Below are 7,335 nucleotides of genomic sequence, written 5' to 3' on the forward strand. Positions count from 1 at the left end.
AGGGTCTGTGCAATCCTTCTGCCTAGTCCGCCATCTTGCCCCGCCTCCTTGGTATATTTTTTCCACTCCTTAATTCTTAATTTCTTTTTATCTTTGTGTAAGGTGGGTCTATTGTAGGCAGCACATTGGGGGGTCTTTTCTTATCCAGTCTGCCACTCTCTTTCTCTTGATTGGTGCATTTAGTCCATTCACATTGAGTGTAATTAGTCATAGGTATGAATTGATTGCTGTTATTCTATTGTGTTTTTTTTGTCATGTTGCTGGTGTTTCCTTGATCCATATACTTTTCTGAGCTGAGTTCGATTTATTGTCAAGTTTTCTTTCTTTATTGTTGGTTTTGTGCTTATTAAACCCATATGTTTTCCTTCTGTCTGGATTTGCTTAGAGGGATTATTAATTTTCTCTGTGGTTACCTTGGAGTGAATTCTTGTCTCTTCATTTTTAGAACAGTCTGTTCTATGAAGACATTCTCCTGTTTTCCCCTCCATTTGGAAGTTTGTACCTAAAAGTTTTATTCCCTCTATTTGGTTACTTGCTGTTGTCATGTGAAGATTGGCTTCCTCAATTTTTAGTGTACAATGTTTTATGATCTTATTTTGAGTTTCTATTTCTGGTTTGGTTTCAGTGTTGATGTCACATATCCTTAATTTGTTGTTCTCTGTTTTGAGTTCTCTATTGGAAGGACTTCCTTAAGCATTTCATACAGAGTTGATCTGGTTTTCAAAAATCTCTTAATTTCTGTTTGTCTGACAATGACTTGATTCCGCCCTCATATTTGATGGGCAATTTGGCTGGATATAGGATTCTTGGTTGGAAGTTATTTTCCTTCAGTATTTTATATATGCCATCCCATTGCCTTCTTGCCTGCGTGGTTTCTGCTGAGTAATCAGAGCTCAACCAAACTGTTTTATTATATTAAGTAATATTTCTTTTTTCTTGGGCAGCTTGCAAAATTCTTTCTTTGTCTTTGGTTTTGGAGGGTTTGATTATAATATGCCTTGGTAATTTTCTCTTGGGATCTATCTTGTAGGAGGTTCTATAAGCTTCTTGAACAAATATCTTTTCTTTCTTCATGATATGGGGAAAGTTTTCTGTTAGTAGGTCTTCCACAATTTTCTTGGTGTTTTTTTCACCTCTTTTTCTGGAATTCCAAGGAGGCATATGTTGTTTCTTTTCATGTTGTCCCATATAACTCTTAGGTTCTTTTCATTTTTCTTAAATCTTTGTTCTGATTTTTCTTCATACAAGGTGGTATCCAGGGATTTTATTTCTAGTTGGGAAATGCATTCTTCAGCCAGTTCTATTCTATTCTTTTGTGCTTCCACTGTACTGTGCAATTCTGTAATTTTGGTATTCATCTTCTGGATTTCTAACTGCTGTTTTTGTATGAATGCTGATTGTGCATTTTGTTCTTGAATGGTTTTCCTGAGTTCTTTCAGGGAACTGTCTTCTTGCTTCTGTTTGGGGTTTCCTTAGACTCTTGTAGAGCTCTATAAACATACCTTCTAAATTCCTTCGCAGATAATTCTATTGCCTCCTCTTCCTCCGTGTTTAATGATACCTTTGGGGTTTTACTTCTAATGTCTTGTCCTGTTTATTTTTTTGTTTTGTTTTGTTTTGTTTGTTTGTTTGATTTGAAGTTGCCTGTTGTTCCCTAGATATTTTGAGGTTGTCTTTAAGTGTTAGTTGTGTATTGTTTTGTTTTGTCTTGGTTTTATGATTTAATATTTTGAAAAGGTGGAGCTGGTGTATTTTATTTTACTTTATTTTTTTGGCTATTAATTCAGGTGTGCTAAGTTGCTCTGCAGTTTTCTTTTTGATGATGGAATTGTTGTTTGGAATGTGGATACAGGTCTCTGTTTGACTTAATGGGAGTTTAGGATTTGAGCTGGCAGGTATTTTGATGCCTGAAACTGTAGTTTTTCTATTAGATGAGGGAGGGTAGAGGTGGAGAAAGTCAGAGGAGAATAGAGAATAAAGAAAAGCCCCAAGGTCCCAGGAGTGGTTTCTAGGGCTTTGAGTGGGCTGCTAATGATGATGTTGTACTATTATTCATAGACCTGCAGCTCTTGTTCAACAAAGACTCTAATTGTTAAGGGGCCACCATTTAGGGCTAGGTTCAGACATATTAACCCCCCCCCCCTTTAAGGCCCCTCCTTGCCATAAAGCTGACTTAAGGTTACTGCCCCATTCTGTGATCCACTGTGGGAATTCCTCCCTGGCCCCACCTACTTGCAGTGTTAATGTTCTCTCTGCTCAGGTTTCAGTGGTGCCAGAGCCAAAGAAATGTCTTCTTGCATCCAGAGGTTCCAAGTTTACCAATAAAAGCAAGTGCTGGCCCCTCCAAACCAAAAAGCTGACCAAGGATAACTGCCCTGTTTTGTGATCCATGATGGGAATTCCTCCCATACCCTGCCCACTTGCAGCGTTAATGCTCTCCTTCTCGAGGGCTTTAGCAGTACCGGAGCCAGAGAAATCTCTGTTTATCCATGTAAAAATTGAAAACTGATGTTATTAAAAATTACCAGTCTATCTCTAGGAGTTATGCTTCTTTTCCATATTGCTTCAGATTTTTCTGAAGCTCAGGTAATTAGTATCAAATCCATATCTTATACTTGATATTTAAAGTAGTGGTAGGGAATTTTATCTGATTTTTCATAAAAAAATTTTAAAAAAATATTTTAAGAGTTTGTTTTACATTCAATATTTTGTGTATATTTAGTTTCACTCCCCATTTACCATCTCCAACCCTAACCCAGTCTCCTCCCCTCCCTGCCAGTAACCCTCCCCCATTCCCCTCAAAGTTATGCACTCCTGTTTGTCCTGCATTTCTTCTGTGTGAATATTGCCCCTCTGGTGCCTTGTGGTCGATTACTCCAAGGGATGTATTTCCATAGAGTATGTGGGTGCATCACCCTGGGTTAAGTGATCTGCATGTATATCTTGTTAACTATTTGCTGACAGTTAGCCCCTGGTAGTGAGTTTTATTCCAGGCCCAGAATGTATCCCAGGGTCATAGAATTGGGGGTCTCACCAGACTCCATCTGACCAGTAATTCTGGTCATTATTGTGTTTCTGGATTTTGTTCCACATTTTTCCTCACACTCTATCCAGGATCTACAGCTTTGATCCTTTCCTGAGTGGTTGGCATTGGTAGCTGGGCACCATCTAGTTCCTTTGGTCTCAAAATCCATTGTGTCCTAAGCTGATTGCTGCCAAATGCCCATTTTTTTGTTTTTGTTTTTTGCACTCTTCTTCACTTCTGATGACAGGAGACCATTAGCTGCCACTTGAAAGCTTTTAAGACCCTAGTCACTACTCACCAATGTAGGATGAGGAACAAGGCTTTTATGTATTTTATTGTGCCAATTGAGTCTGGTGTCCCCCAGTACTATGGTCCTGAGACAGTACATCCATTGCATCTTTCTCCCATAGTGTCTGGGTGTCTGTGAGGGATTACTCTGGGTCTGTCCTGTTGTTTCTGTAAGGATTGGAGGTATTTTGTATCACTGGTATCTGTGTGAGATTAGCCTTTGCTGAATCTATCCTTGGTCTAGAGTATACTCCTGTTCATTGACCCCCATCTGATCTTCTCAGGTCTTTATGTGTTTATCTGTAGCCTGCTGTTTGGTGTTAATGGTGATGCAGTATTGTGGGCACACTGGTTGGTATTAGCATATGTCATCAATCTCCTATGTGCACAATTTGGTGTCTTCTCTTTTCCTAATGTTATCATGGTGGTCACAGACACTTTCCATACATTCTTCCCCTTACCCACATCAGCATGTGGGCCCTAACTAGCCTGAAAGTAATCCCTCTCCTTCCCTCCATACCCCTGTAACCTACAAAGTGAGTTCCCTTTCCCAAGCAAGCTCTTCTTTGTCTTTTTACATTAATGGGCTCATACGGTACTTGTCTTTCTGTGATTGCCTTATTTCACTCAGCATAATATCCTCAAGGCTCATCCACATTGTGAGATGATTCATGTATCCCTCATTGTTCTTTAATGTAGCATAGTATTGCATTGTGTGCATGTACCATAATTTGGTTATCCACTCATCCATTGATGGGCATTTAGGTTGTTTCCCTCTCTTTGCTATAGTGAATTGTGCTGCAATGAACATAGGTGTGCATATGTCTGTTTGTGTGCTGTCTCTCACATCTTTAGGATATATCCCTAGTAATGGAATAGCTGGGTCAAATGGTATTCCTATTTTCAGTTTTTTAAGGAAACGCCATACCATATGCCACAATGGTTGTACCATTTTACAATCCCACCAGCAGTGCACAAGAGTTCCAATCTCTCTGCAATGTCGCCAGAATTTGTTATTTTTTGTCCTGTTGAACTTTGCTATTATTGCTGGGGTGAGATGATATCTCATCACTGTTTTCATTTGCATCTGTCTAATGACTAATGATCACTAGTAATTTCTCATGTGTTTGTTGGCCAAGTATGTAATCTTTGGTGAAATGTCTGTTCAAGTCTTTTGCCATTTTTGAATTGGGTTGTTTGTCTTTTTGGTGTTGAGGTGTTGAAGTTTTCTATAGGTTTTGGAGATAAGTCCTTTATCAGATATGTCATAGGCAAATATTTTCTCCCAATCTGTAGGTTCTCTTTTTACACTTTTGACAAAGTCTTTCAATGTGCATAAGAATTTAATTTTTAAAAGGTCCCAGAAGGGAAGAAGTAGCTTCTCTTCTACCTCCTGTGCATTCTGGGTTATGCTTGATAATCTATTTATGCCATAAATTAGAGTTCCCTGCTTTGCCCCTATTTTATCTTTGATGAATTTTATAGTTTTTGATTTATATTTAAGTCTAAACTTTTTAATGAGACATAACATACATTCAGAAAAGTGCAAAAATTCTAAGTGTACAGCTCGATAAGTTATCACAAAGTGAATACATCTGAATGACCACCATCCAGGACCTTACCAACACTCCAAAAAAATACAACCTTGTTTGCTGAAAGTGAAGATGACTTGAAGCATTTATTGATGAAGATTAAAGGCTACAGCCTTCAAAATGGATTGTTGTTATGCTGTTATTATGTGCCGTAGAGTCGGACCCTACTCATAGAGACCCCTCCTTTGGTTTCTGAGTTTGTATCACTATGGAAGTAGATCACCCAACCTTCCTTCTGAGGAGTGGCTGGGGGAGTTTGAACTGCCAGCCTTCTGGTTAGCAGTCAAGTGCCTTAGGCACTATGCTACCAGAGCTCCCGTCAGAATGGATTATACTGCAAAATAATAATAATAATAAAAAATCCTCATAATTGGACCAGTAAGCAACACCACTATAAATGGAGAAAAGATTGAAGTTGTCAGGGATTTAATTTTATTTGGAGCCACAATCAATGTACATGGAAGCACCAGTCAAGAAATCAGACGACATATTGCATTGCGCAAATCTCCTGCAAAAGACTTAAAGTGTTAAAGTGTGAAGATGTCACTTTAAAGACAAAGACACACCTGACCCAAGCCATGGTATTTTCAGTTGCCTCATATACATGCGAAAACTGAACAATTAATAAGGAAAACTTCAGAAGAATTGGTGAATTTAGATTGTGGTGTTGGTGAAGAATACTGAAAATACCTTGAATTGCCAGAAGAACAAACAAATCTATCTTGAAATATATACAGCCAGAATGCTCCTTAGAGGTGAGAATGGCCAGATTTTGTCTCATCTACTTAGGTTATGTTGTCAGAAGGGACCAGACCCTGGAGAAGGATATCATGCTTAGTAAAGTAGAGGGTCAGTGAAAAAGGGGAAGATTCTTAACTAGATAGATTGACACAGTGACGGCAAGGCTGGGTTTAAGCATGTGGTAGTTAAGGTTGTATGTCAACTTGGGTGGACCTGGTTGAGTGGTTGGGCAGCTGGTGGTAGTTACACCCAATGACGAGACTGGCAATCACCTCCATGGTGGGATCGACTACAAGCAGTTGAGTAGCTGCTTTAGGGATGTGGCCTGCTTCCTGCATATAAGAAACAGCTTTGGAAATGGTCTCTAGGCTTATGGCATGCTTGAACACTGCATATAGCCATGTTGTTGTTCAGTAGCCTGCCATGCTCTGCCAACCTTGGGACTTCCATTGGACTTGAGTTAATTGCCTCCTGTGTAGTTTGATAAAATTGGGACTGTGGCCTTTTGTTTGTCAACCTTGGGCTTGGCAGCCTCAGCAGCCAGAAGCTGTTTGAGTGAAGAAAAGCTTCTAGCTCCAGTGGGCCAGGAGCAGGAGGCATAGCTGAAGCCCAAGGTGGAGGGATTTTCACCCAGCCCTTAGAGCCTGGCACTTTGAACTTGGACTGAAAGCCTCCAAATTGTAAGAGAATAAACTCCTGTTTGTTCAAGCATCCCATTTGTGGTATATTCTTGTTAGAGTGGCACTGGTAACCAGAACAAAGCATAACAATGTTTGTGAGGATGGCAGTCTGGTATATATACTGTTGCTTTGAGTCGGAACTGACTCAATGGTACCTGAAACAAAAGACCCTTCTTGTATCTTCCTAATTACTACCCAGCTGCCTCCTCTGCCACAGTAACCACTATCTTGATTTAGCGTCATGCCCAAGGCACTGGACTGCTAACCAGAGGGCTGGCAGTTGAAACCCACCAGCCACTCCTCGGAGGGAAGATGGGGCAATCTACTTCTTTAGTGATACTGCCTCGGAAACCCAAGGAGAGGTTGCTATGAGTCGAGTACGACTCGACAGCACATAACAACAACAACAAATATTAGTTTAGCTTATTTTGAAATTTATATAAATGGAATCATTCAGTACATGTGTGTTTGTGTCTAAATTCTGTTGCTTGACATTTTTTCTTTTGAGAATCATTTGCATTTTTACATGTTGCAGTTTTCTAAGAAGTGTATAAGCTACAATTTATTTATCTAGATTACTACTGAAGGAATGTGATCAAAGTAGGGTTATGTCTATTTACTTTCCATTACATAATACTATTACGCTTTTATTGTGTGTCTACTTTGGTGCACAAAATTTCGGTACATGTGTATTAGTTATAAAACTAGGAGTAGAATTGTTGAGTCGTGGATTTTAGATGTAGTCCTCTTTAGTAATTAATTCCAAATGGTTTGTTAAAATGATTTAATTAATTTACATTTCTACTAGCTGTGTATGGAAGCTTCCATTGCTTCATATTCTTGCCAAAACTTAGCAATATCAATATTTCTGTTAATGTGATCTAGTATCTCATTACACTTTTAGTTTTCATTTCACTGATGAAAAATGACATTGGGCACTTTTGCTTATTTTTATTGGCCATTTGAATTTCTTTTTATCACATGCCTTTTCAGGTTTTTTTTTTTTTTT

Source organism: Orycteropus afer, unplaced genomic scaffold (assembly GCF_000298275.1).
Source record: "Orycteropus afer afer isolate SDZICR_OR568_19922 unplaced genomic scaffold, OryAfe1.0 scaffold00139, whole genome shotgun sequence".
Lineage (NCBI taxonomy): Eukaryota > Metazoa > Chordata > Mammalia > Tubulidentata > Orycteropodidae > Orycteropus > Orycteropus afer.